The sequence below is a fragment of the Rhinopithecus roxellana genome, chromosome 3 (assembly GCF_007565055.1).
Source record: "Rhinopithecus roxellana isolate Shanxi Qingling chromosome 3, ASM756505v1, whole genome shotgun sequence".
Classification (NCBI taxonomy): domain Eukaryota; kingdom Metazoa; phylum Chordata; class Mammalia; order Primates; family Cercopithecidae; genus Rhinopithecus; species Rhinopithecus roxellana.
The window spans coordinates 164,685,465-164,710,960 of NC_044551.1; the positions used below are offsets into that span (position 1 = coordinate 164,685,465).

Below are 25,496 nucleotides of genomic sequence, written 5' to 3' on the forward strand. Positions count from 1 at the left end.
GATCAAAACTGATTGCTTATACACTACAACCTCCCAAGTCATTGTGTATCTGAATTAGCAGCTAGAATAAATATTGAATGGCTCAAAAGACCAAAATTCCCACTAGATAGTAGTACTTAGAATATTATGGTTCATTGTAAGAGCGGGGGCAGTAAGTAGATTTTGGAAAGTCTGGCAAAAGGTAAGAAAAATGCAAAGATTCACGTTGGCATAAATATTACGGTGCTGAAGCAATAAACTAAATGGTGGTTGCTTGTCTCATGGTAAGAGAACAGATTTAGGATTGGTGACTTCCCCACTGCTTACCTTTTTAATCTTGGTGAGATTTTACTACACAAATCATGGTTTTGACTTCATACCTTACATTAGTGGGCAGACTTTAAAGGGATTTGCAAAACTGTGAGACAGTGTCAGTGTCACTCTTCTCACTAAATTTTACTTTGTTTTTTAAAATAGTTTTTATTAAAATGTCATTTAACATGTGATAGGTTTAATACTGTTATAGAGTTCGTAAATATTTTTAAAGTTCTCAGTTTTAATTTGATTTTTATTGATTATTGATAACTGTAACCCACATCAACGCAAGTTCTGAGGTACTAGTTAATTTTTAAGAGTGCACAAGGGCCCTGAGAAGGGTCCTGAGATCTGCTCAAAACACTTTGAGTGTCTTAGTGTGTTGTGGAGGGTTTGGGACTATAAAGTATAGATGAGGAGGTAAAGATGATGCATCTGAGACATAAACGAGGGCTCATGGTCCCAGCAGCATAATATTTGGATAATGAATAGAAGATTTTGGTCTTGCAAATGATAAAATTCTTGAGAATGAGGCTGTGGTAGAATAGAAAGACTAGCTTTGGAGTTAGATTGTCCCTGGTTCAAATCCCAGCTCTACAACTCAGTTACTTTGAGTGTGCAATCTGGGACAAATTACGTAAACTCTGGGTCTCAGTTTCCCCTCCTATAAGATGAAGGTAGAATCTACCTTGTGGGGTGCTGTGAGAATTAAATTGAGGTCGTATAGGTAAATTATTGCGTAGTAGTTGAAAGCACAAACTTGAATCAGACTTGGGTTAAAATAACAGTTGTGCCATTTAGTATCCTCGTGACCTCAGGAAAGTTATTTATTCTCCGGACCCTCTCTCTTTTATATAAAGATTATAATAGTGTCTGCTTATAAGAATACTGACGGTTAAATGAGACAATGCATGTAAAGTGCTGGATAGACCTGGCAGGTAATGAGTGCTCACAGAATAGTGGCTACTCTATGCCTAGTGCAGTACATGGCAGACAGGTACCCAACACCCTTTTGCCATTACACCTATCTGTTTGATGTTTGCTCTTACTGTGCCATTGTGTCCCTAAGATAGATTTTATGTAGTTTAACCTTTAAGTTTGCCCCCTTGCTTCTTACCTCAGGCTATCCCAGAACCAGTATTCTTAGTTCCCTTGGATATTGAAGTCCTTTCTGTTTTCTCTAGATTTTGCGTTTCAGATAATAGTTTTTCTTATTCCTAGTAAGTTAGGCACTGCTTTTAAGGCTTCTTTTGCACTCTTGACAAAATGTTTGCTTTTATACTATCATGGTTTCTCCCTTTGAATTCATGTAAGCATTACCTGAATATTTGACAAGTTCTGGAGTTATAAAAATATTTAAGATTAAGTGGAAGGAGCCTGTGTTACAGAATGTGAGATAAAAAAATACTAAGGCAGGGTTTTTTTTTTTTTTTTTTCTGAGAATTTCTTTATGTGAGCAATTTTTAAAAATACAAAAGTTGAGAGAAAATCCCCAGAAAATATTTTCAATTAATGTTTCTGGTTTATAAAAGATAAGTGAAATTCAGTTACACAGAGAACATATAATGTTTGGATTGTAAAGCCTTTCTGAGAAATGATACATTGCCACACAACATATGAAAATAGCTTGAGATACAAAAATACAGTTGTGATTCAGCAAATGGCACCAAATTAGAACAATTTTATTATTTAACATAATACCAATGTATATACATTATCCTCCCAAATAAGAAACAATTTGATTCCAAAGTTTAAAATGTAGTTTCCAAAATGAACCCTTATAAATTTGAAGGAATAGAAAGCAAGCCCTGCAAATTACATAAATTTAATTTTGATCCATGACTAAAATAGGGACCCTGTACCAATCACCTTTCTCATACAAAAATGTGTATTATAAATAAAACTTTCAAAAAAGATCTTGGATGTTTTATTGCACATCATACAGAATGTTTACTGCTATCCGAATGGCTTTTAGCCCTTTACTTTGTTAGGTGTTTAAAATATCTACTCAAATTTGGGTGAAAACAATATTCTGGAGATATTATCATTTCGAGGATCATATATGACATTTACCAGAAACAGAAACATATAATCTTACTGGACTGCTTCTGTCACTTTTTCTAAAATAAGAAAGATTTCTATTTTCTACTGTTACAAGTAATTACCAGAGGTTTAAACAAATTAAAAGTCTGTTCAAATGTCAGTTTTCTTTTTTTCAAACAGAAACCACATGTAGAGGGATTTAACCCTGTTGTTCATCTCTGCCCCCTCTTAGGACCAGCCCTTCTTGAAGCCTATATTGTTAAATATCATACTACAGGGTTCCTAATAATGCTGTCCATCATTAACAGTTATTGTTTTGGTCTCAACATTTCTAAACCTTCTTAGATGTCGTTAAACCAGCACAAATCAGCCAGAATGCAATGGTCTCAAAAACAAAAAGGTTCCTAATAAGTTTTCATACCATCTAGCACAGGGCCTAGCATAGAGTAAGCATGGAATAAATATTTGATGAATGAATGCAGTATCTTTTAAGACCATTTCCTATACTTATATGAATTAATGATTTATGAGTAATATGCTGATTTAGGGTACACAGATTTAACATGATGACTAAACGAAGAACACATCAGACATGAAAATAGACACTGTTAGTTTCTACAATCCTGCTCCAGGACCGAACATGAAAGGTTAAAACTATTCCGATAATAAAAATTGATTAGTCAAATATTTTTATTTTGCCAAAGAACTCTAAAAGCCTTTGGTGATTCCCAAACATACAATGAACCCCAAATAAAACAAAACCAAATTGCACTATTACAAAGAAACAAGTCCATGAAAGTAGAGAGGAGGCGCCAGTTAAGGGACAGCAACTTCAAGGAGACGGTTGTTTTTTCGTTTACATGTTGGGACACTCCCATTTTTCTGGTTTCCCTGAATAAACTTCACACATACTTTGTCTTGTCTGAACTGTACCAGGAACTCATCAGAAATCTCAATATTGAGCTTCTGTTTGGTTTGGCTGAGAGTTGTGCGATAGAGCTTGGTGGCTATTTCAATCAGGTGATCACTGCTGAAGAGAAAATCTCCTTTACTAGCTGCTTCTGAGCCCTCTTTGAGGTGGACGGCGAAGAAGCCATCATTTTGTGACTTCATTGATACCTTGGTCACATCCACCAAGGGAACCTCTGACTTGATTTGTCCAGGCTTTTGGTCAGCAAGGAGATTATTATTTGTTAAGAGGAAAATCCGAGATGTACTCTTCCCATTAGCACGGTTAATTTTGTTCACGACTTCAGCAATGATAATCTTTTCTTCAATGGCATCTTTGAGTTTCTTATACTTGGGGTTCTTGTTGATTTCCAGGTAAGCCCCTTGGAATGGTTGCCCAACACTAGATGGGTATAAACTTTCTTGTCTTTGAAGAGTTCACTGGCTTCTAGTTTCTCTTCATAAATAAGTTTCTGCTGGTCTGTGAATTGGTCCCTGTATTTTTTACACCTCCACAAGTGGAAAATCCTTTTTAGCTCCTTGTGAGTAGAATCCAAGAATAAGTAAGGTCTTGAGGGCCAATTCTTGTCTATTGGAGATAAGGAAGGCATCTTATTTTTCATTTCCAAGAAGTATTTTTGCACAATTCTCTGAAGCGTGAACTCATAGATTTTCTTTCCGGCATTGGCTCTGAAGAATTTCCTGTATTCTCTACGTACCTGGGTCCCATGCCAATATGCAGCAATGGTCGTGACTGCTTCCTTACAGCGCTTTTGATGCTTCAGTTCCCGCAGAATTTTTCGAGCCTTCCAGCCCCGGATATAAGACTGAATTACTAAGGCGGAACTCTTTGTCTGCTGGTACCTCTTTTGTTGCGCATATCTCCTATACCAGGCAGCAATCCCAATTTGGCTTTTTTTCATTAGCAGGAAGTGTGTGCGGCATTTCCACCCCCGGTATATCTTCTGAATGAGAGTGGCCAAGTCCTCCAGGCGTTGCTTCCTCAGGTCTTCTAATTTGAATAATGTTCTTGGGTTTCAGATGAAAATCTTTGATCTACCAAAGGAGTATTCTTCCATGGGAATCTCTAATTCATTAAATAGGACCTCCACACCAGACCTGGCTGGTCCTTTCCAATGAGGCCATGTCTATTTACAAAGCATTTTGTATCTTTCTAGGCAAGGTTCATAGGCCTGTCTGAAGGCGTAGCCTGCCCTCCGCACTCGGACGTTCTCCAAAAGCCCCAGGTACCTGATCTGATGACACACTAGAGCCTTGGTGAAGATGTGTGCTGCTTTTTTATCATTCGGTTTGATACACCTAATATAGTTTGGGTTCTTGGTCTGTAGGTTCTTCATCAGAGTGGCCACGGATGCCTTGAACTGTGAGCCAAGGCAGGGTTAATGAATATAACAGTAGACATGTTTTCAAGGTTTAGCATAGCTCAGAGCTGGAAACAGTAAACTTCTGTGTTTGGGAGGGATATGGAAGAAGGTTGTAATGGACCTTTTGAAGTTGAATGTCTGAGTTGGCATTTGAAGGATGACTAGGGGCCTTTTGGTGTCTGGGGCATTTCAGACCGAAGACATAGCATTGCTAAGGCATGAAAGTTTGTGAAGGGTAAGTGGGAGTTAGGGAGATCCCAGATGATGCTAAGGAGGTTTACAGAGATCAAGTCAAACTCAACTTACTTGTTTTGTAAATGCGCCTGGGTTTCCTGTTTCCAAGGGTGTTGAGATGAACAAGATATAGTTTTAGGGGCCCAGTGTGGTGGCTCACGCCTGTAATCCCAACATGTTGGGAGGCTCAGGTGGACAGATCACCTAAGGTCAGAAGTTTGAGACCAGCCTGCCCAACATGATGAAACCCCGTCTCTACTAAAAATACAAAACAATTAGCCAGGTGTGGTGGTGGGTGCCTGTAATCACAGCTACTCTGGAGGCTGAGGCAGGAGAATCACTTGAACTCAGGAGGTGGAGGTTGCAGTGAATTGAGGTCACACCACTGCACTCCCACCTGGGCAACAAGAGCGAGACTCTGTTTTCAAAACAAAACAAAACAAAAGATAACAGTTTTAGGAATATGATGTACTTGTGTTTCTAGGACTGTCACTTTGGACAGTGTGTTTAGTACATTCTTGCACTGCTGTAAAGAAATGCTTGAGATTAGGTAATTTTTGAAGAAAAGGTTTAATTGGCTTATGGTTCCACAGGCTGTGCAGGAAACGTAGCTGGGGAGGCCTCAGGAAACTTAAAACCATGGAGGAAGGTGAAGGGGAAGCAGGTAGTCTTCACATGGCCAGAGCTGGAGGAAGTTGGGGTGGAGATGCTACACAGTTTTAAACAACCAGATCTTGCGATAACTCACTTTCTGAGACAGCACCAAAGTTGAAAAGCTACCCCTGTAATCCAGTCACCTCCCACTAGGCCCCACCTCCAACGGTGGGAATACAATTTGACATGAAATTTGGGTAGGAACACAGACCCAGACCATATCAGACAGTATCTAGGATGGATGAGAGACGGGGAGAGTGGTGGAAGAAAGAACATGGGTCTGAGACTGAATAGCCCAGGTAAGAGGTGAGGGGATTAAGGTAGAGTGGATGGGAGATTTAGGAAGTAAAATGGGTTAGAGTTGGAGACTGAATATGAAGCCTGTGATTAGGTGAGGAAGGGTCAAGGATATACTCATATTTTTGGCTTGGAAAACTGGGTAGTAAGCATAGGAGAAAGGGCAGGGTTGAAGACCAAGATGATAATTTGTTTTTTTAGTTTGAGACGGAGTCTTGCTCTGTCACCCAGGCAGGAGTGCAGTGGCATGACCTTGGCTCACTGCAACCTCTGCTACCCAGACTCAAGCGATTCACCTGCCTCAGCCTCCTGAGTGGCTGGGACTACAGGCGCACACCACCATGCCCAGCTAATTTTTGTATTTTTGGTAGAGACGGGGTTTCACTATGTTGGCCAAGATGGTTTTGATCTCCTGACCTTGTGATCCACCTGCCTCAGCCTCCCAAAGTGCTGAGATTACAAGCGTGAGCCACCATGCCCAGCCTAGTAAATTTTTTTATTTTATGTTTTTATTTTTTCAGGGCAAGGTCTCTCGGTCACCCAGGCTAGAGTGCACAGGTGCCATCATGGCTCACTGCAGCCTCAATCTCCAGAGCTCAAGCAATCCTTCCACCTCATTCTCCCAAATAGCTGAGACTACGTATGTGCCAACATGCCAAGCTAATGTATCTTATTTTAATTAATTAATTAATTAATTTTATTATTTATTTATTTATTTATTTGAGAGGAAGTCTCGATCTATCGCCCAGGCTGGACAGTGGCGCGATCTTGGCTCGCTGCAACCCCCGCCTCCCATGTTCAAGCGATTCTCCTGCCTCAGCCTCCCGAGTAGCTGAGACTGCAGGCACGTACCACCATGCTCGGCTAAGTTTTGTAGTTTTAGTGGAGACGGGGTTTCACCATATTGATCAGGCTGGTCTCAAACTCCTGACCTCGTGATCCACCTTCATCGGCCTCCCAAAGTGCTGTGATTACAGGCTTGAGCCACCATGCCCGGACTATTTTATTTTATTTTAATTTTTTTGAGACATGGTCTGGTTCTGTCACCCAGGCTGGAATGCAGTGGTGCGATCTCGGCTCACTGCAACCTCTGCCTCCTGGGCTCAAGCCATCCTCCTACCTCAGGCTCCCAAGTAGCTGGAACTGTAGGGGTGCGCCACCATACCTGGCTGATTTTGTTATTTTTTCTACAGAGCAGGTTTTGCCATGTCACTGGTCTTGAACTCCTGGGCTCAAGTGATCCTCTGGCCTTTGCTTCCCAAAATGCAGGGATCACAACTTGTGAGCCACTATGCCTGATTTTTTTTGTTTTTGCTTTTGTTTTTTTGAGATGGAGTTTCGCTCTTGTTTCCCCGCCTGGAGTGTGGAGTGTGATGGCAGATTCTCGTCTCACTGCAACCTCTGCCTCCGGGTTCAGGTGATTCTCCTGCCTCAGCCTCCCAAGTAGTTGAGATTACAGGCATGTGTTACCACAGCCAGCTAATTTTTTTTTTGTATGTAGTAGAGACGGGGTTTTATCATGTTGGTCTAACTCCTGACCTCAGGTGATCCACTCGCCTCGGCCCTCCAAGGTGCTGGGATTACAGGCGTGAGCTGCCACACCCAGCCTGATTTTTTATTTTTATGTAGAGACAGGATCTCCCTACACTACCCAGTCTTGAACTCCTGGGCTCAAGTGATCCTCCTGTCATGGCTTAGTAAGACCTTTTTAATATCTTGGTTTTTTTGTTTTTTGTTTTTCACTAGCTTCTCTTTGTTAAATTCCTCCTATGCAACTCATATAGTTGGCTTTGGGAGATTATCACAGGGTTCTAATACCAAGATACCTGCCATAGTATCATCATCAGTTTATAGAAGTAGTCTCAAAATGTGTAGTTATGATTTAAGTTTTGCCTGTTGGACAAGAGTAGTTATCTTTTGCAGAAGCTTTTTGTTGTTGCTGGTTTTTTTTTTTTGTTTGTTTTCCCACAAGGAGAGACTGATGATAGACATTTGCCACTAAGGATAGCTTCTAAATGAGGTTTATCATCTGTAAACTTTTTTTTTTTTTTTAAGAACTGTCGTTTTACTGTGTTGCCCAGGCTGGAGTGCAGTGGCTATTCACAGGTGCAGTCATAGCATGCTATAGCCTCAAACTCCTGGACTCGCCCTATCTGCCTACCTCAGCCTTCCGAGTAGCCAGGACTTCTATCCATAAAGTTTAACTGGCCAATATGTGAAGGAAACCTGACTAGAAAGAGAAGGAAACAAATGTGATGACATTGGGAGGCAGCAGATTTTGGGTTTGAAGTGAGAGTAGAAGTGCCTTAACTGAATTAAGGCTGTGAGAAAGGCTTATGACTGTAGTCTAATGGAGCCAGGTGGGTTTATTTATACTAGAGGCACATAATTTTAATTTGTAGAATTCAAATAATATACTCGTCAAAAACAGCAGGTGAATATATTAAAGAATGTGGTAGGCCTGCCATCTCAGTCATAATTGTAATTTGAAATTCCATAGTATGGGTATTAAAAAAATAGTATTTATTAAATTATTGTCTTTATATGACATTTTAAATGTTCATTATCTAAAAGTTTTTAATGTACCTATAAATGAATTGTCATTTAGATTGTATTCAAAGAGGGATTAATTTTTGGGTGAGTGTCTTTTGAGTAGTGACTTGGGGCTTTTTGTTTTATAATAATGAAAAATAGGACAGTTACTTTTTTTTTTTTTTTTTCTTTTGAGACAGAGTCTCATTCTTGTCACCCAGGTTGGAGTGCAGTGGTGCCATCTCAGCTTACTGCAACCTCCACCTCCTGAGTTCAAGCTGTTCTCCTGCCTCACGCCTCCTGAGTAACTGGGACTACATGCACCTGCCACCATGCCCGGCTAATTTTTATGCTTTTAGTAGAGATGGGGTTTCACCATGTTGGCCAGACTGGTCTCGAACTCCTGACGTCAGGTGATCTGCCTGCCTTGGCCTTCCAAAGTGTTGGGAGTACAGGAGTGAGCCACTGCGTCCAGACAGGAAGGTTATTTTTTTTGGCGTATGTTTGTAATTTGATTTCCTTTCTTTGGATAATTCCTAATTCCTTTTCCATTTTTAAATATAATTAAATTTTGGGGGTCCAGGCACAGTGACTCATGTCTGTAATCCCACCACTTTGGGAGGCCGAGGCGGGGAAATCGCTTGAATCCAGGAGTTCAAGAACAGCCTGGGCAACATGGCAAAACCTTGTCTCTACAAAATACCAAAAAAAAAAGGCCGGGCGTGGTGGCTCACGCTTGCAATCCCAGCACTTTGGGAGGCCAAGGCGGGTGGATCACGAGATCAGGAGATCGAGACCGTCCTGGCAAACACGGTGAAACCCCATTTCTTCTGAAAATACAAAAAATTAGCCGGGTATGGTGGCGGGCACCTGTAGTCCTAGCTGCTGGGGAGGCTGAGGCAGGAGAATGGCTTGAACGTGGGAGGCGGAGGTTGCAGTGAGCCAAGATCACACTACTGCACTCCAGTCTGAGTGACAGAGCAAGACTGTGTCTCAAAAAAAAAAAAAAAAATTAGCTGGGTCTGCACCTGTAGTTCAGCTACTTGGGAGGCTGAGATGGGAGGATCGCTTGAGCCTGAGGAGGTTGAGGCTGCAGTGAGGCATGATTGTGCTACTGTGCTCCAGCCTGGGCAACAGAGTGAGACCCTGTATCTGAAAAAAGAATAAACAATTTTAAAATTAAAAATTTTTTTATTTTTTGCTCAACAACGTGTCTCTCTGTTGCCCAGGCTGGCCTTGAACTCCTGGGCTCGAGGAGTCTTCCCACCTCAGCCTGCTGAGTAACTTGGATTACAGGCATGTGCCACTACTGGCTCCGTGTTTAACATACCACTCTTCCTTCTTCCCTTTCCACCAAAAGCATGGCTTGGAACTCATTGCTCTTCATCTGTTTAGAAATTTGTAGAGTTTCATTCAGCTCTCTTCTCACTGTAATGTGTGAAAATAATGGACTGTAATAAAGACAGGATCTTTGGAAAGATGAGTTGAATTTTAGTCTTCTGAAAGTTGTGGATTTCTGAATGGTCTTTGAAGAATACTTAACAAAATTTCGTTTTTGTTTTGTCTAATCTTGCTTTGTATAAGGCATTCATGGTTCTGGTTTTGTGAGAAAACAGCTTGTGATCAGACCCACTGTGGAGGCTAGGTGGGAAGGATGGGGTAACATTTAACTTAACCTTGAATTACGGGTAGAATTTCAGTGTGAAAATGGTATCACTAAATGCTTGGAGATAGGGAAGAGTGGAGCATATCTGAAGGATGGCAGTTTGTCTGCCAGTTGCAGCAAAAGATATAGAAGGAAGTATTGGGACAGAAATCTGGAAAGGTAGAATATTTTGAATTCTTGATGAATTTTTCTCAGCAGTAGAGATCTTAAAGGGGAAGAGAAGGGATGATGTAGAATCATCATTTTAAGTGGGTATAGGACCAGAAATCATTCCAGCTAAACATTCAAATTTTATTATTATTTTTATTTATTTATTTTTGAGACAGTGTCTCAATCTGTTGTCAGGCTGGAGCGCAGTGGCACAGTCTCGGCTCACTGCAACCTCTGCCTCCCGGGTTCAAGCGATTCTCCTGCCTCAGCCTCCCAAGTAACTGGGATTACAGGCATGCACCACCATGCCCGGCTAATCTTTGTATTTTTTAGTAGAGACGGGGTTTCTCCATATTCGTCAGGCTGGTCTCAAACTCCTGACCTCAGGTGATCCGTCCGCCTCAGCCTCCCTAAGTGCTGGGATTACAGGCGTAAGCCACTGCGCCCAGCCATTCATTTATTTATTTATTTCAGACGGAGTCTTGCTCTGTCGCCCAGGCTGGAGCGCAGTGGCACAGTCTCAGCTCACTGCAAGCTCTGCCTCCTGGGTTCACGCCATTCTCCTGCCTCAGCCTCCCGAGTAGCTGGGACTACAGGCCCTCGCCACCAATGCCCGGCTAATTTTTTTGTATTTTTAGTAGAGATGGCATGTCACTGTGTTAGCTAGGATGGTCTCAATCTCCTGTCCTCGTGCGCCACCCACCTTGGCCTCCCAAAGTGCTGGGATTACAGGATTGAGCCACCGCACCCAACCATTTATTTATTTTTTGAGACAGGGTCTCTGTCACTCAAGCTGGAGTGCAGTGGCACAATCAAGGCTCACTGCAGCCTCCTCCCCAGGCTCCAGTGATTTTCCCGCTTCAGCCTCCTAAGTAGCTGGGACCATAGGCGTGTCCCACCACACCTGGCTTTTTTTTTTATTTTAATTTTTTATTTTTTATTATTATTTTGAGACAGAGTCTTGCTCTGTCGCCCAGGCTGTAGTCAGTGGCACAATCTCGGCTCACTGCAAGCTCCACCTCCCAAGTTCAAGCGATTCTCCTGCCTCAGCCTCCCTACTCTCAGAGTAGCTGGGATACAGGTACGTGCCACCACGCCCAGCTGATTTTTGTACTTTTAGTAGAGATAGGGGTTCACCATATTGGCCAGGCTGGTCTTGAACTCCTGACCTCATGATCCACCCACCTCCGCCTCCCAAAGTGCTGGGATTACAGTTATGAGCCACCCCGCCTGGCCCTTTTTTTAATTTTTAGTTTTTGTAGAGACAGGGGTTTCCCTATGTTGCCCAGGCTGGTTTCCTCCCGCCTTGGCCTCCAAATGTACTGGACTTAACAGGTTTGAGCCACACCATATGTCTGAAACTTCTCGATTTTATAGTCGGAAGTCAGCTTCACTGTAATGACAGCACTTTGGGAGGCCAAGGTGGGTGGATCATGAGGTCAGGAGTTCGAGACCAGCCTGGCCAACATGGTGAAACCCCATCTCTACTAAAAATACAAAAATTAGCCGCGCATGTTGGCGGGCGCCTGTAATCCCAGCTGCTCGGGAGGCTGAGGCAGGAGAATCGCTTGAACCTAGAAGGCAGAGCTTGCAGTGAGCCGAGATAGCGCCACTGCACTCCAGCCTGGGTGAAAGAGCGAAACTCCATCTCAAAGAAAAAAAAAGTCTGCTTCACAAAGAGCTTGTTTTACTGAATTTTGCAGTGTAATTAGCACTTGGCTTTAGGTAGAATAATCTAAGTGGTATTTAGGTTAGTTGTAATCCTAAAAACATAAGTACCAATTAGAAGAGGCCATTGTAATGGTTGAGGAAACAAGAATTAAAGTCCTAAATTCGAGTGGTGGTAACAAAAATAAGAGAATTGTAGTGTGAGTGCATGATTGTGAGGTTTTTGTTGCTTTCTAGTTGCTTAAGCTGTAAGATCATGCATTTCTTATTAATTCTTTATTCATAGTATCTGGCAGAGTGCTTGTCACATTGAAGGTGCTCAGTGAATATTTGTTGAATAAATGATTCTGTAAAGAAAACTTCCTTAAGAAAGCATGGTTCCACTATATTGAATGACTTCTGGATTTTTTTTCTGTGGAAACCTGATTTTGGTCATGAAGGAAAAAAATAGAACAGTTCATTAGTGTAATTTGCTAGGTATTACACAAGACATTGGGAGATACAAACTGTTTGGAGGTGACATATGCTGTGGTAAATGTATGGTGTGCATGCAGAGTGGGGAGTACTGAACTTGTTCCCGTGTTGAGGAGGGCTTACAGAGGCTGTAAAATGTCGTCTGAGTTCCTGTGAAGAGAAAGTAGGAGTTTAGGAGGAAGGTTGTCTTTAGTAAAGAGATTAGCATGTGTTGAAAGACTTATATTTTAGGCTGGGTGTAGTGGCTCACATCTATAAACCCAGCACTTTGGGAGGCTGAGGCAGGAGGATCCCTTGAGGCCTGGAGTTCAAGACCAGCCTGGGCAATGTAGTGATGCCCCCCCCATCTCTACAAAAAAACAGAAAATACTAGCTGGGTGTGGTGGTGCCTGAGCCCAGGAGCCTGTGATTGCACCACTGCACTCTGGCCTAGGTGACAGCGAGACCTTGTGTCAAAAAAAGTCTTAGAACTAGGTTTCCTCTAATTAGGACATTATAGGGTAGCATGTGTCAAAGAGCTGGAGATAAGTGAGAAAATAGCTAAGTTGAGGTAGTAGAGGACTTTGAGGTTTGAACTTTATGTAGGCAGGCAGGCAGGGCCATTTAAAGTTTTAATAGGAGAGTGGCGTGAGCAGGTGCATATGAGGAAGGTAATCATTGGCAGTGTAGGGAGAATGTGTAATATTTGAAGTTGAGAAATGAGGAAGGTCTGTATTAACTTCAGTGGAAGTAGATTGGCATGAAGGTTAGTGTCACTGCCTTTTCAGATGTGCCCTAACTTATAGTAGCTCTAAGGAGCCTGATTACTCAAGAAAAGGGTCTTTCTGCACATGAGTTTATTTCTTCCTGCTTACCTCCCTTCCTTTCCTCTGTTGCCCTTTGTTTTCTCCTTTATGGTTGGGAAAAGAAGTAAAGCACAAAGAATGGAGAAGAAGAAAATGTGAAAAACATAGTAAAAGAAAAGAGAGATGTCAAATTCAAGATTAAAAAAAATTTTTTTTTTGAGATCAGGGTCTGACTGTGTTACCCAGGCTGGTGGAGTGCAGTGGCTTGATCTCATCTCTCTGCAACCTCCACTTCTGGGCGCAAGCCATTCTCCCACTTCAGCCTCTCAAGTAGCTGGGACTGCAGGCACACACCGGCATTCCTGGCTAATTTTTGTATAGACGGGATCTTCCATGTTGCCCAGGTTGGTCTTGAACTCCTGGGCTCAAGTGATTGGCCTGCCCAGACCTCCCAAAGAGCTGGGAAAATTCAGGATTTTTTTTTTTTTTTTTTTTTTTTAATTTTTTGAGACGGAGTCATGCTCTGTCGCCAGGCTGGAGTGCAGTGGCACCATCTTGGCTCACTGAAACCTCCGACTCCCTGGTTCAAGCAATTCTCCTGCCTCAGCCTCCTGAGTAGCTGGGACTACAAGCACGTGCCACCACGCCCAGCTAATTTTTGTATTTTTAGTAGAGGCAAGGTTTCACCCTTTTGGCGAGGATGGTCTCGATCTCCTGACCTTGTGATCCGCCTGCCTTGACCTCCCAAAGTGCTGGGATTACAGATGTGAGCTACCACACCCGGCCCCAAAGTGCTGGGAAAATTCAGAATTTTATCTTGTCAATTAAGATTGCCTGTAACTCAGTCTCATTTCCCTTGAAGAAAGTCTGGCCCACTAAAATAAATGGTTTAACATCTGAGAGCCTTTTAACAAAAAACCACATTTTTATACCTGGTCAGAGTAACATCACGCAAATCATTAATGTAAACATGAAGTAGGTATTACATGTCTTCTCTCACTGTCCATAAAATTTTTTTTAGTGCTGGTTTGTGGGTCCAACGTAGGGACTGTTCATTGCATCTGAATGTATTCCTTAAGTCTCTTCAAATCTAGAATAGTGCTGACACCAGTTTGTTGAAGGCAACAGGCCAGTTTACCTGCAGAAAGTCCCACATTCTCATTTTGTCTCATTTCTCCTTTGATATCATTTGGCCAGTTCCTCTAGTTTTCAAATCAAGGTGTAAACATTATTGACGTGTCCTCCATAGTGTTGGTAAGACTGGTGAAGGGAGTAACAATTTATTCCTCCATTAAACATTTTCTACCTTATGATCAGAAAGTAGTCTATGTAGAATCTGTGTGCTGGTGGCTTTTAGCATTTCATTAGTGCCAATACTCATCTAATGCTTTTAACCCAGTATAATGCTTTTTTTTTTTTCCCTAAGGGTTTCACTCCTTTTGCCCAGGCTGGAGTACAGTGGCATGATCACTGCCCGCTGTTGCCCCATTCCTGGCTCAGGTGATTCTCCCATCTCAGCCTCCCGAGTAGCTGTGACGTACCACCATGCCCAGCTAATTTTTGTGTTTTTAGTAGAGACAGGGTTTTGCTGTGTTTCCCAGGCTAATCTTGAACTCGTGGGCTCAAGCTGTCTGCTCACCTTAGCCTCCTACAGTGCTGGGATCACAGGCATGAGCCACTGCACCCGGCTGTTTTTATAATCCTTGATTAATGTCAAACAGGAATTATAAAATGATGTTGTCTTAAAAGATTATTTCATAATTTATTAGCTGTCATTGTTTTGTAAAGTGGGGGTTTTCTTTTCTTTTCTTTTCTTTTTTTTTTTTTTTTGGAGACAGGGTCTCTCTCTCGCCAGGCTGGAGTGCAGTGGCGCAATCTCGACTCAGTGCAACCTCTGCCTCCCGAGTTCAAGTGATTCTTCTGCCTCAGCCTCCCAAGTAGCTGGGACTACAGGCACGTAGTCCTGTAGAGGCATACAGGCACCACGCCCAGCTAGTTTTTGTATTTTTAGTGGAGATGGGATTTCACTGTGCTGACCAGGCTGGCCTCGATCTCTTGAACTCGTGATCTGCCCACCTCGGCCTCCGAAAGTGCTGGGATTACAGGCGCGAGCCACTGCGCCTGGCCAGGTAGGGCTTTTCTTAAACTGGGGCTGTTTGATTACTCTGAATCCAGTTCCTGCTGAGGCGTAACCACTTACATCTTTCTCTTTAGTTACCTATCTCCATATTGTAACAGCTGCCTCACTCTGTCTCACTCTGTCACCCAGGCTGGAGTGCAGTGGTGTGATCCTAGCTCTCTGTAGACTTGACCTTCCAGGCTCAGGCAGTCCTCCTGCCTCTACAGGCATGTGCCACCACACCTGGGTGATTTCTTTTCAGTTTTTGTAGAGATGAGGGATCTCCCTTTGTTGCCCAGTCTGGTCTCGAACTTCTGGGCTCAAGCAGGCCTCCCGCCTTGGCCTCCCAAAGTGCTGGGGTTACTGGCATGAGCCTGGCCAGTGTTTCCATTTAATTTCCTTGATTTATAAATGCACCCTTTCTCTGAAAATCTTGGTTGCTTTTAATTTAACTTAATTTAGCTGTTTAAAAAAATTTTTTGTAGAGACGTCTCATCATGTTGCCCAGGTTTGAACTCCTGGGCTCAAGTGATCTGCCTACCTTGGCCTACTAAAGTTCTGGGATTATAGGCATGAGCCACCTTGTCCAGGTTATCTTGGGTTCCTAAGATGAAGCTAAAATGAGCTACTGAGAGACCAACTTTCCAGAGTTTATTCGGGAATAGCAGGGGATTATAATCAGGGACATGTGCTTTAAGGAATCTTAGGTGCATCCAAAGAGGTTGGGGTAAGAGGAAACTTTTAAAGACAAATAGAAAGTCCAAGTAAGTTGTTTTGAAACAAAGACTGTTGGTTACAAGGGCTTATTGCAGGAGTTGGTGTTGGTTCATTGGTTCATCGGTAGAGACAGCTGTGTCAGGCAATTGTACAAGCAGGTTATCTGGGACACTGCCATTTTGAGGAATTCCTTGCATAGTAAGGTCTCCATTTGGTTAGAGCTTGACATTAGTCACTCCATTTTGATACTGATAACTTTCACACTAATGTCATTAACAGTGTCGTAAAGAGTACTTACTTAGCAAAAGTTTGTGGGTTGTTTGTGTCCTTAGTAATTTCTCATCTGGAAAAAGTCTTTTCACCTGGCAAAGTGTTAGAATATAGAATATTTTTTAGTTCAGGTAAAATTTACATAAAATGCAATGTACATGTAGACCTTAACTGTATAATTTGAGTCTTGATAAATATATATATCCATATAAACCATGCACCAATTAATATATTGAGTATTTCCATCACTGTAGAGGCAAAATGTTCTGATTTTTATCGCCACGAATTCATAAAAATGGAATCTGTTGGGTCTCTTATTTAATGTTTGAGATTGATTCGTATTTGTGATTGTATCAGTTCATCGATTCATTGTTTTTTATTGTTCAGTAGTATTTAGTGGTGTCAGTATGTTAAAATTTGGTTATCCATTTGCTTTTTTTTTTTTTTTTTTTCCTGAAAAGGAATCTCGCTGTATTGCCTAGTCGGAGTACAGTGGCTCGATCTCGGCTCACCACAACCTCCGCCTCCTGGGTTCAAGGGATTCTCCTGCCTCAGCCCGCCGAGTAGCTGGAATTATAGGCATGTGCCACCACACCCAGCTAATTTTTGTGTTTTTGGTAGAGATAGGGTTTCACCCTGTTGGCCAGGCTGGTCTTGAACTCCTGATCTCCAGTAATCTGCCCGCCTTGGCCTCCCAAAGTGCTGGAATTACAGGCGTGAGCCACCACGTCCAGCCTATCCATTTACTATTATTGAACATTTGGGGTTTCAGTTTTTGGCAATTATGAATAAAGTTGTGATGAACAACTGTATTGTCAACCTGAAATAATTGAACAGAATCCAGTTTCAAAGAGTTTTTGAATAAGAGTTTTAAGTGAAAATCTGGGAATGACTATCTGGGGAATATGGACTTCAGAGCACAGGGATCTGGGCTTCAAAGTTAAACGTTAAGGGCCTGGGCCAGGCGCACTGGCTCACACCTGTAATCCCAGCACTTTGGGAGGCCATGGCGGGCGGGTCACGAGGTCAGGAGATCGAGACCATCGTGGCCAACATGGTAAAATCCCCGTCTCTACTAAAAATACAAAAACTAGCTGGGCGTGGTGGCGCCTGCCTGTAGTCCCAGTTACTCGGGAGGCTGGGGCAAGAGATTCACTTGAACCAGGGAGTCAGAGGTTGCAGTGAGCCAAGATTGCGCCACTGTACTCCACCCTGGCAACAGAGTGAGACTCCATCTCAAAATACATAAAAAAGTTAGGGTGCTGCTTATATGGGCAGGAAACAAAGACATTTAACAGGATTACAATATTTTCTCTGCAAGGTTCATTTATGAGTTACAACAGTTTAGTTATAGATTGTTTTCTTTTCCATATAACTTGTTTTTAAATTTTTTTTCTTTCCAAGAGTGTGTTTAACATTCCATCTTTTGTTTTTTTTTTTTTTTTTTTTTTGAGATGGAGTCTCACTCTGTTCCCTAGGCTGGAGCGCAGTGGCGTAATATCAACACTGCAACTTCTGCCTCTTGAGTTCAAGCAGTTCTCCTGCCTCAGCCTCCCGAGTAATTGGAACCACAGGCGCATACCACCACGCCCAGCTAATTTTTGTGTTTTTAGTACAGACGGAGTTTCATCATGTTGCTGGTCACGAACTCCTGAACTCAGACAGTCTGCACGCCTTGGCCTCCCGAAGTGTTCGGATTACAGGTGTGAGATACTGCGCCCTTCCACATTCCATCTTGAACCATGTGGTAGTCATGAAGTGTGTGTGTGAGAGAGGAAAGAGGGAAATTAATCTGTAATGAATATCAGCAGCTAATAGGAAGAGGCAAGACATCTTCCCTGGCACTCACTGGTTAGTCATTTACAACAGTTTACAGAACAATGTAGGTAAGAAATAAGGCTAATGTATAATCAGAGAAACAAAAGCTACAGCTTCCTAGGTTACAGTTGCCTGTTTAAGTGACTCAGGTTTCATAATCACATTCTTTTAAGGCTCAAAATATTTAACAAGTTCCAACAGCCTAGATTTTTGAATTAGTTATTTTTGCAATATACATATCTTTTGGGGTATGTATATTTTCATTTCTTTTGGGTAAATACTCAGAGGTGTATGTGCTGAGTTACAGATTGAGTAATAATTTTTTTTTAATAATTTCAGATTTTATTTTAGATCCAAGGGGTACATGTGCAGGTTTGTTACATGGGTATATTGTGTGACGTTGAGGTTTGGGACATAAACGATCCCATCACAGGTAGTCAGTCGATTTTTAGCCCTTACAGTCCTTCCCTCTCCTCCCTCTAATAGTCCCAGTTTTATTGTTCCCATGTTTATGTCCGTATGTACCCAGTGTTTAGCTCCCACTTATACAGTATTTGATTTTCTCTTCCTACATTAATTCACTTAGGATAATGGCCTCCAGCTACATCCATGTTGCTGCAAAGGATATGATTTCTTTCTTTTTTTGTGGCTATGTAGTATTCCATGATGTATATGTACCACATTTTCTTTATCCAGCCCACTGTTGATGGCAGCTAGGTTGATTCCATGTTTTTACTATTGTGAATAGTGCTGCAGTGAATATACCAGTGCATGTACCATTTTTGTAGAAAGATTTATTTTCCTTTGGGTATAGAACCAGTAATGGAATTGCTGGGTCAAACGGGTGGTTCTGTTTGTTTGTTTGTTTGTTTGTTTGTTTGTTTATATCTATTGCTGGGTCAAACAGATAGTTGTTTGTTATTTATTTCTCTCTCTCTCTCTCTCTCTCTCTCTCTCTCTCTCAAGACAGAGTTTGACTCTTATCACCCAGGCTGGAGTGCAGTAGTGTGATCTCAGCTCCCTGCAAACTCCACGTCCTAGGCTCAGACGATCCTCCCACCTTAGCCTCCCAAGTAGCTGGGACCATAGGTACATGCTACCATGCTGGCTAATTTTTGTATGCTTTTTTTGTAGAGATGGGGTTTTGTGGTCTCGATTTCTAATTTTTGTATTTTTTTTGTAGAGATGGGGTTTTGCGTTGTTGCCCAGGCTGGTCTCCAATTCTTGGCTCAGATGATCCGCCCTCCTCAGCCCCCCAAAATGCTGGGATTATAGGTATGAGCCACTGGGCCTGGTTTAGTTCTATTTTTAGTTCTTTAAGAAATCTCCAAACTGCTTTTCACGATGGCTGAACTAATTACATTCCCACCAACACTGTATAAGTATTCCCTTTTTTGGGCAGCCTCGCCAGCATCTGTTGGTTTTTGTCTTTTTAGTAATAGCCATTCTGAGTGGTGTGAGATGGTATCTCATTGTGGTTTTGATTTGCATTTTTCTGTTTCGTTATGTTGAGTGTTTTTTCGTGTTTGTTGGCAGCTTGTATGTCTTGTTTTTTGAGACAGAGTCTCGCTCTTGCCCAGGCTGGAGTGCAGTGATACTATCTCTGCTCACTGTGGCCTCGACCTCCTGGCGCTCAGGTGATCCTTCCGCCTCAGGTCCCAAAGTAGGCTGAGATGGGAGAGGGCATGGAAGCTCTGCCCCCCTACGCTGTTCCTCACCCTGTATACAACTTCATCTGTCCATTCATCTGTATACTTTACCATATCCTTATAAGGAACCAGTGAATGTGTTTGCCCGTGTTCTATGAGTCATTCTAGCAAATTAATCCAACTCCAGGAGGGAGTGTTGGGAACCCAGCCTTATAGTCGGTCATCAGAAGTGTGGGGGATGACCTTACGTGTGTCTGAAGAAGAGAGGACAGTATTGTGGGACTGAGCCCATAATCTCAGTGGGAGCTAACTCCGGGTAGATACTGTCAGGATTGAATTGACCTATAGAACACTCAGTTGGTATATGCTGGAGAATTGCTTGGTGTGTGGGGAAAAACCTTCACACATCTGGTCATAGAAGCGTTCGTGTTAAGTGTGAGTGTAGAGGAAAAACGGTTTGCCTTTTCTTTCACAGTAGAGTCAGGCACCCCTATTATTTTCCCCTTAGATACTCATTTTGAAGGTTAAGTATAGATGGCTTTTTTTTTTTTGCTTACTGGGGTTGGGGAGAGGAGGAGTTGTGGCATATCTGCTCGCTAGGGACTGTTAGGATGGGTGGATTTCGGCTCTGGTTTTTATTATTTTGTAACTACCAATCCTTTTCCCAGGGGGAACACTCAAATGTTTGATTGTCCCTATTTTTCACTGGACATGTTTGATTCCTGACTGAAAAATAGACCAGAGGCTCTCCCCCTTTCTTAGGTTTCTCTTTTCAGTAGCTATTTCTTTTCACCTCTCTCTTAACCAGAGGAGGTTCAGATATATTTAAGTGCTTTAAATGTGACTTTTTCTACTTTGCCTTTGTGGGTATCTTCATTCCAGTTGGTTTTCTTAACTTTTCTTTCTTTTCACTCTACTTCATATTCTGCTAAGTCTCGTGTAACCCCTCACTGTGATTCCTATCCCCAGCTCCCCCTAGGCCCCAGCATTTCTGAAAGTGTGAAGTAGACTGGATTCCTGAAGGTTTTTTTTCTCCCTCTAGATTCTGGCAGACATTCAAAGTTTATGGTATACATGTAGGCCGCTCTGTAAATGTTTCTGGATAGTCTTTTCATGGTTTGTAATTCTTCTTTGCACCACTAACTTTCCCAGAATGGCCGTAGGTTTTGTATGTTTAAGCTGTTTCATGAACAAATATGAAAGCATATCTTTCTAATAAATACAAGTAATGTTTTGTGTTTGAGTGAAGTAATTATTCTAAGATCATAAAAAAGTGCTCTGAGATCTGAAACAGGTAGAGATTTTTGTTTGATTGTGCCAGAATCAGTAGCGATGTCTGGCATTTAATTGGTAAGATGTTAACTACTTAGGTGCTATATGCCTGCTGACTCTGACTCTGGCTTAGCTGTTTAAAAAAAAAATTCTTTTGTAATTCTCCTTGAAAGTTTTCAGGTGTTTTTTGGAATACTTTTGTTATTTTAGGTAGTAATCTTTGGTGACATACTGTACTTTTTAGAGAGCAAGAACTGCTTGTTGATTTCAGAGCCTTGGGAAATATCCTAAACTGCCTGTATTCCTGTATCCTTTCCTTTACCTGGTCTTCAGTGCTGTCCTTTGTCAGACTCCCAGAAAAATGGATTGGGTTTTTCAGTGCCTTGGTACTTAGAGTGATGAGTACTTTAAATTTTAAGACCGCCAATCTCACAATACGAAAAACCAAGAAAGGGAATGGTTGGCTGCCCAGGCAGAAATCAAGACTGTTTGGCCACAGGTACAGGGCATGGTTTTCAGATTCCTTAGTCCAGTAACACTTCCTGAAGTGTGATCAAACTGAACATTGATTCACACTAAGCTTACCTGAGATTGATAAATCAGACTTCTGAACTTTCATCAATAATTCAAATGATTAATAGGACTAAAATACTAATCTCAGCTGGTCAAAGCAATTTCTTACCATTATAAAATTCTATTTGGGAAAGCTGATGAAGATCAGATAGTTACTTTGTAAGTGAAATCTGGTCAGAATTGTGCCATTTAGGTGTTCTTAAGGGATGCTGTCATCAAGCTCTGGTAGCACAGAACAGAGCATTTTATATTTTCTAGGTTATTACTGATACATGCATGTCATTCAGAAAGAGCACTTCCCTTACCTCTAGACAGAATGAACACTTCTTCATGTTTGTTCTTTTGTATTGGGTATTTTGTATCAGTCTAAAAACAGTAGTTATTATATTTCTATATTGAATAAACTAAGGTATAAGACCAGTTTGTTTTATCTCACCATTTATATTCTAAAGCAGCTTTTTAGGATTGCTTACCTCCTTCTGTGCTTTGAGTAAACAGTCAAAACCCATTTCTGTGTTTGAAAAGTAGGCCGGGTGCAGTGGCTTATGCCTCTAATCTCAGCCCTTTGGGAGGCTGAGGCAGGTGGATCCCATGAGCCCAGGAGTTCGAGACCAGCTTTGACAACATGGCGAAAACCTATCCCTACAAAAAAACACAAAGATTGGCCTGGCGTGGTGGCACATGCCTGTAGTCCCAACTACATGGGAGGCTGAGGGGAGGATGGCTTTGGAGCCTGGGAGGTGAAGGCTGCAGTGAGCAGAGATCGCACCATCGCACTCCAGCCTGGGTGACAAAATAAGACCCTATCTCAAAAAAAAAAAAAAGTAGGTCTGCTTCCTGTCAGCAGGGAGGCAGCATAGCATAAAGTAGCTTTAACTTTTAATCAGACTCATTCAAACCTGACTCTGCTATTTCCCAGCCTTGTAACACTGGGCAAATTGCTTATACTATTTTGAGTTTCTGTTTTCTGGTAAAATGGAGATAATTGCAACTCTGCAGGAAGAACTAGTAAAAAACTAAATCTAGAGAGATAGAAGGAAAACCAAGAAAACAGATACTCTGGAAGGCAAGCAATGTGTTTCTAGGAGGGGGTGATTATCTGTATCAAATGCTGATCATAAGCAAAAAGAGGTCAGAGAAATGACCATTGGAAATAAGAATATAAGATCACTGGGTTTCTTCTTTTAAAAAAAACAAGATTAAAAAGAGTATTTTTAGAGACAGGGTTGTGCTTTGTTACCCCGACTGTAGTGCAGTGGCATGATTGTGGTTCACTGCAGCTTTGAACTCCTGGGCTCAAGTGATCCTCAATCTGCAGCATCTCAAAGCCGTTGGGGTTATAGGCGTGAGCCATTGTGCCTGGCTACTGGGTTTCTTCTTGATAGTTTTTGGTGGAAGGTTGAAAACACTTACTAACTTGAATGGGTTTAACTGGGAAGAGGAGAATAGAAGACAGAACATACACAGTTCCTGAGGATTGTTTTTGCTATAGAGAGAATGAGAGAAGGCAGGGAAGTAGCTGGAGCGAGAAATGAAGTTAAGCCTTATTTTAATAGAGGAAGGAATAGCATGTATATGTGTGCTGAAGGTAAAGATCCAGGAGGGAGGCAGAATGTGATGAGAGGAAGGAAGGGATTGCCAGAGTCCTGTCCTTGAATAGGCAGAATGAGGGGGTGGATCAAATTGCACAAATGGCTTACATGCTAAGGGCAGGGATAGATGGGCATAGGTGGGAGATCTTAGAAAGGGCCCTTCCGGCATTCTGTTTCATTGTGAAAATAGAAGTAAGGTCATCAGGCCGGGCGCAGTGGCTCACGCCTGTAATCCCAGCACTTTGGGAGGCCGAGGTGGGCAGATCACAAAGTCCGGAGATCGAGACCATCCTGGCTAACACGGTAAAACCCCGTCTCTACTATAAATGCAAAAAAATTAGCCGGGCATGGCGGCGGGCCCCTGTAGTCCCAGCTACTTGAGAGGCTGAGGCAGGAGAATGGCGTGAACCCGGGAGGTGGAACTTGCAGTAAGCCAACGTCGACTAAGCGAGACTCCGTCTCAAAAAAAAAAAAAAAGTAAGGTCATCAGCTGAGAGAGAGGATGGAGGAGCAGGTGTTAGAGGTTTGAAGATGGAAGACAACTAGGAGAAGGGGATAGACTAGGAATTTACGTATTATTTCTGGGCAGTGTACAGAGTCTGAGGAATGATTGCTGACTGACTCTTTAAACTTACATGGTCATAGGTTTTTCTCCAGCTATGTTTAGCTGCATGGGTGTACAGAGTAGGTGAACATTTGGTTAAACCAGGATTATGATTTATCCGAAAGAATAAAAGCGAGACAAGAACAAGGGCTTTGAGGGAATATACATGGGAGTGATGTTTTATTTCACCTAAATAGTTTAGAATGTATCTGTAATGGACAAGAATTTTTAAAAATCACATACAACCATAATACTTTTTTTTTTTTTGAGACAGGGTTCACTGTCGCCCAGGCTGGAGTGCAGGGGCACAGTCACATCTTACTGCAGCCTCAACCTGCTGGGTTCAAGTGATCCTCCCATCTCAGCCTCCTGAGTTGCTGGGACTATAGGTGTATACCACCATGCTTGGCTAATTTTTAATTTTTTTGATAAGCGATGGGGCCCAGGCTGGTGCTGGTGTGGAACTCCTGGGCCCAAGCCTCACAAAAGTGCTGGGATTACAGGCATGAGCCACTGTGCCTGAATCACAATACTTCTTTCATATTAACTAATATTTAGTCTATCTTCAGGTTTCTTTGATTTTCAAAATCAGAAAAACCAGATTTGTTCAAGTTGGGACTAAACAAAGTCTGTACATTGCAGTTGATTGCTGTGCCTCTTAAGTCATTTATTCCATATGTTTCTGCTTACTCCTCTTTTTCAGACCATTGATATGTTCAAGAAATTTGGTCTTTTGTCATCTAGAACTTTTATATTCTGCATCTGACTGGGTGGCTGTATTCTTGTATTATTTTTACTTTAAAAATTTTTAATTGTGGTAAAATTCGCAACATGATAGTTACTATCATAACCAATGTACCGTTCTGTAGTATTAAATATGTTCACATGGTTGTGTCCTGTGGTGTTATTTTAAACATGTTCCTCTAGATCCCTTACTTTGTGTAAACTAATATCAGATCTAGAGAGGCTTGATTTGATTCAGGTTCAGTTTTTAACTTTGTTGGTGAGGGGTCAAGGACATAGGTGGTTTGTGTGTACTTCTCATAGTGTCTTATTGGGAAGCAAGTAATGTCTGGTTGTCCTAACAATGATACTGATCATTGGGTTTAGGTTTTGTAGCCCAGGGGTCCTCAACCCTGGTGCTTGTCCATGTCATGTTAGGAACCAGGCCACACAGCAGGAGGTGAGTGGCAGGTGAGCAAGGATTACTGCCCAAGCTCCGCCCAGTCAGATCAGCAGCAGCGTTAGATTCTCACAGGAGCACCGGCCCTTTTGTGAACTGCGCATGCGAGGGATCTAGGCTGTGCGCTCCCTATGGTGCGATCTAACTAATGCATGATGATCTGAGGTGGTAGTTTCATCCGGAAACCACCAGCCTCCCCAAATCCATGGAAAAGTGTCTTCCATGAAACTGGTCCATGGTGCCAAAAAGGTTGGGAATCACTGTTGTAGCCTGATCCATCCATTTAAAATTTTTCCACTGATATTTTTTTCCACTTAATGGTTTTATTAACTATTGATGATCATTGCCTAGATCCATTGTTTTCTTAGAGATGGTAAACTGATTATTTTCTAATTACGTAACTCTTTTTGGATTTATTAGCTAGAATTCTGTTAAAAACAGTCACCTAGTTTCTGCCAGAAATGCAGGATAAATGTTTGTATCTTTTATTATTTATTTATTTATTTTTCAAGACGAAGTCTTGCTCTGTTGCCCAGGCTGGAGTGCAGTAGCGTGGTCTTGGCTCACCA

General features: G+C 42.0%; 1 protein-coding gene and 1 pseudogene across 8 annotated transcripts in view; one reads left to right on the forward strand and one right to left on the reverse strand.

Moving 5' to 3' along the window:
* CNOT6 (CCR4-NOT transcription complex subunit 6) overlaps positions 1-25,496 on the forward strand; it is an 88,981-nt gene that overhangs the window by 10,509 nt on the left and 52,976 nt on the right. For 2 of the 7 annotated variants that reach the window (XM_030927213.1, XM_030927214.1), the window contains exon 1: positions 17,917-17,939. The exons of 3 other annotated variants lie outside the window; for them this stretch is intronic. The gene's annotated coding sequence lies outside the window, so the exon portion shown is untranslated. Of the gene's footprint in view, positions 1-17,916; positions 17,940-18,066; positions 18,088-19,308; positions 19,330-25,496 lie in introns of those variants that run through there. 2 more of the 7 variants (XM_030927216.1, XM_030927217.1) reach the window with 2 other exon arrangements.
* LOC104671526 lies at positions 1,956-4,670 on the reverse strand (annotated as a pseudogene). Its single transcript, XR_749293.2, has one exon. The product of XR_749293.2 is annotated as an unconventional myosin-Ib pseudogene (transcript).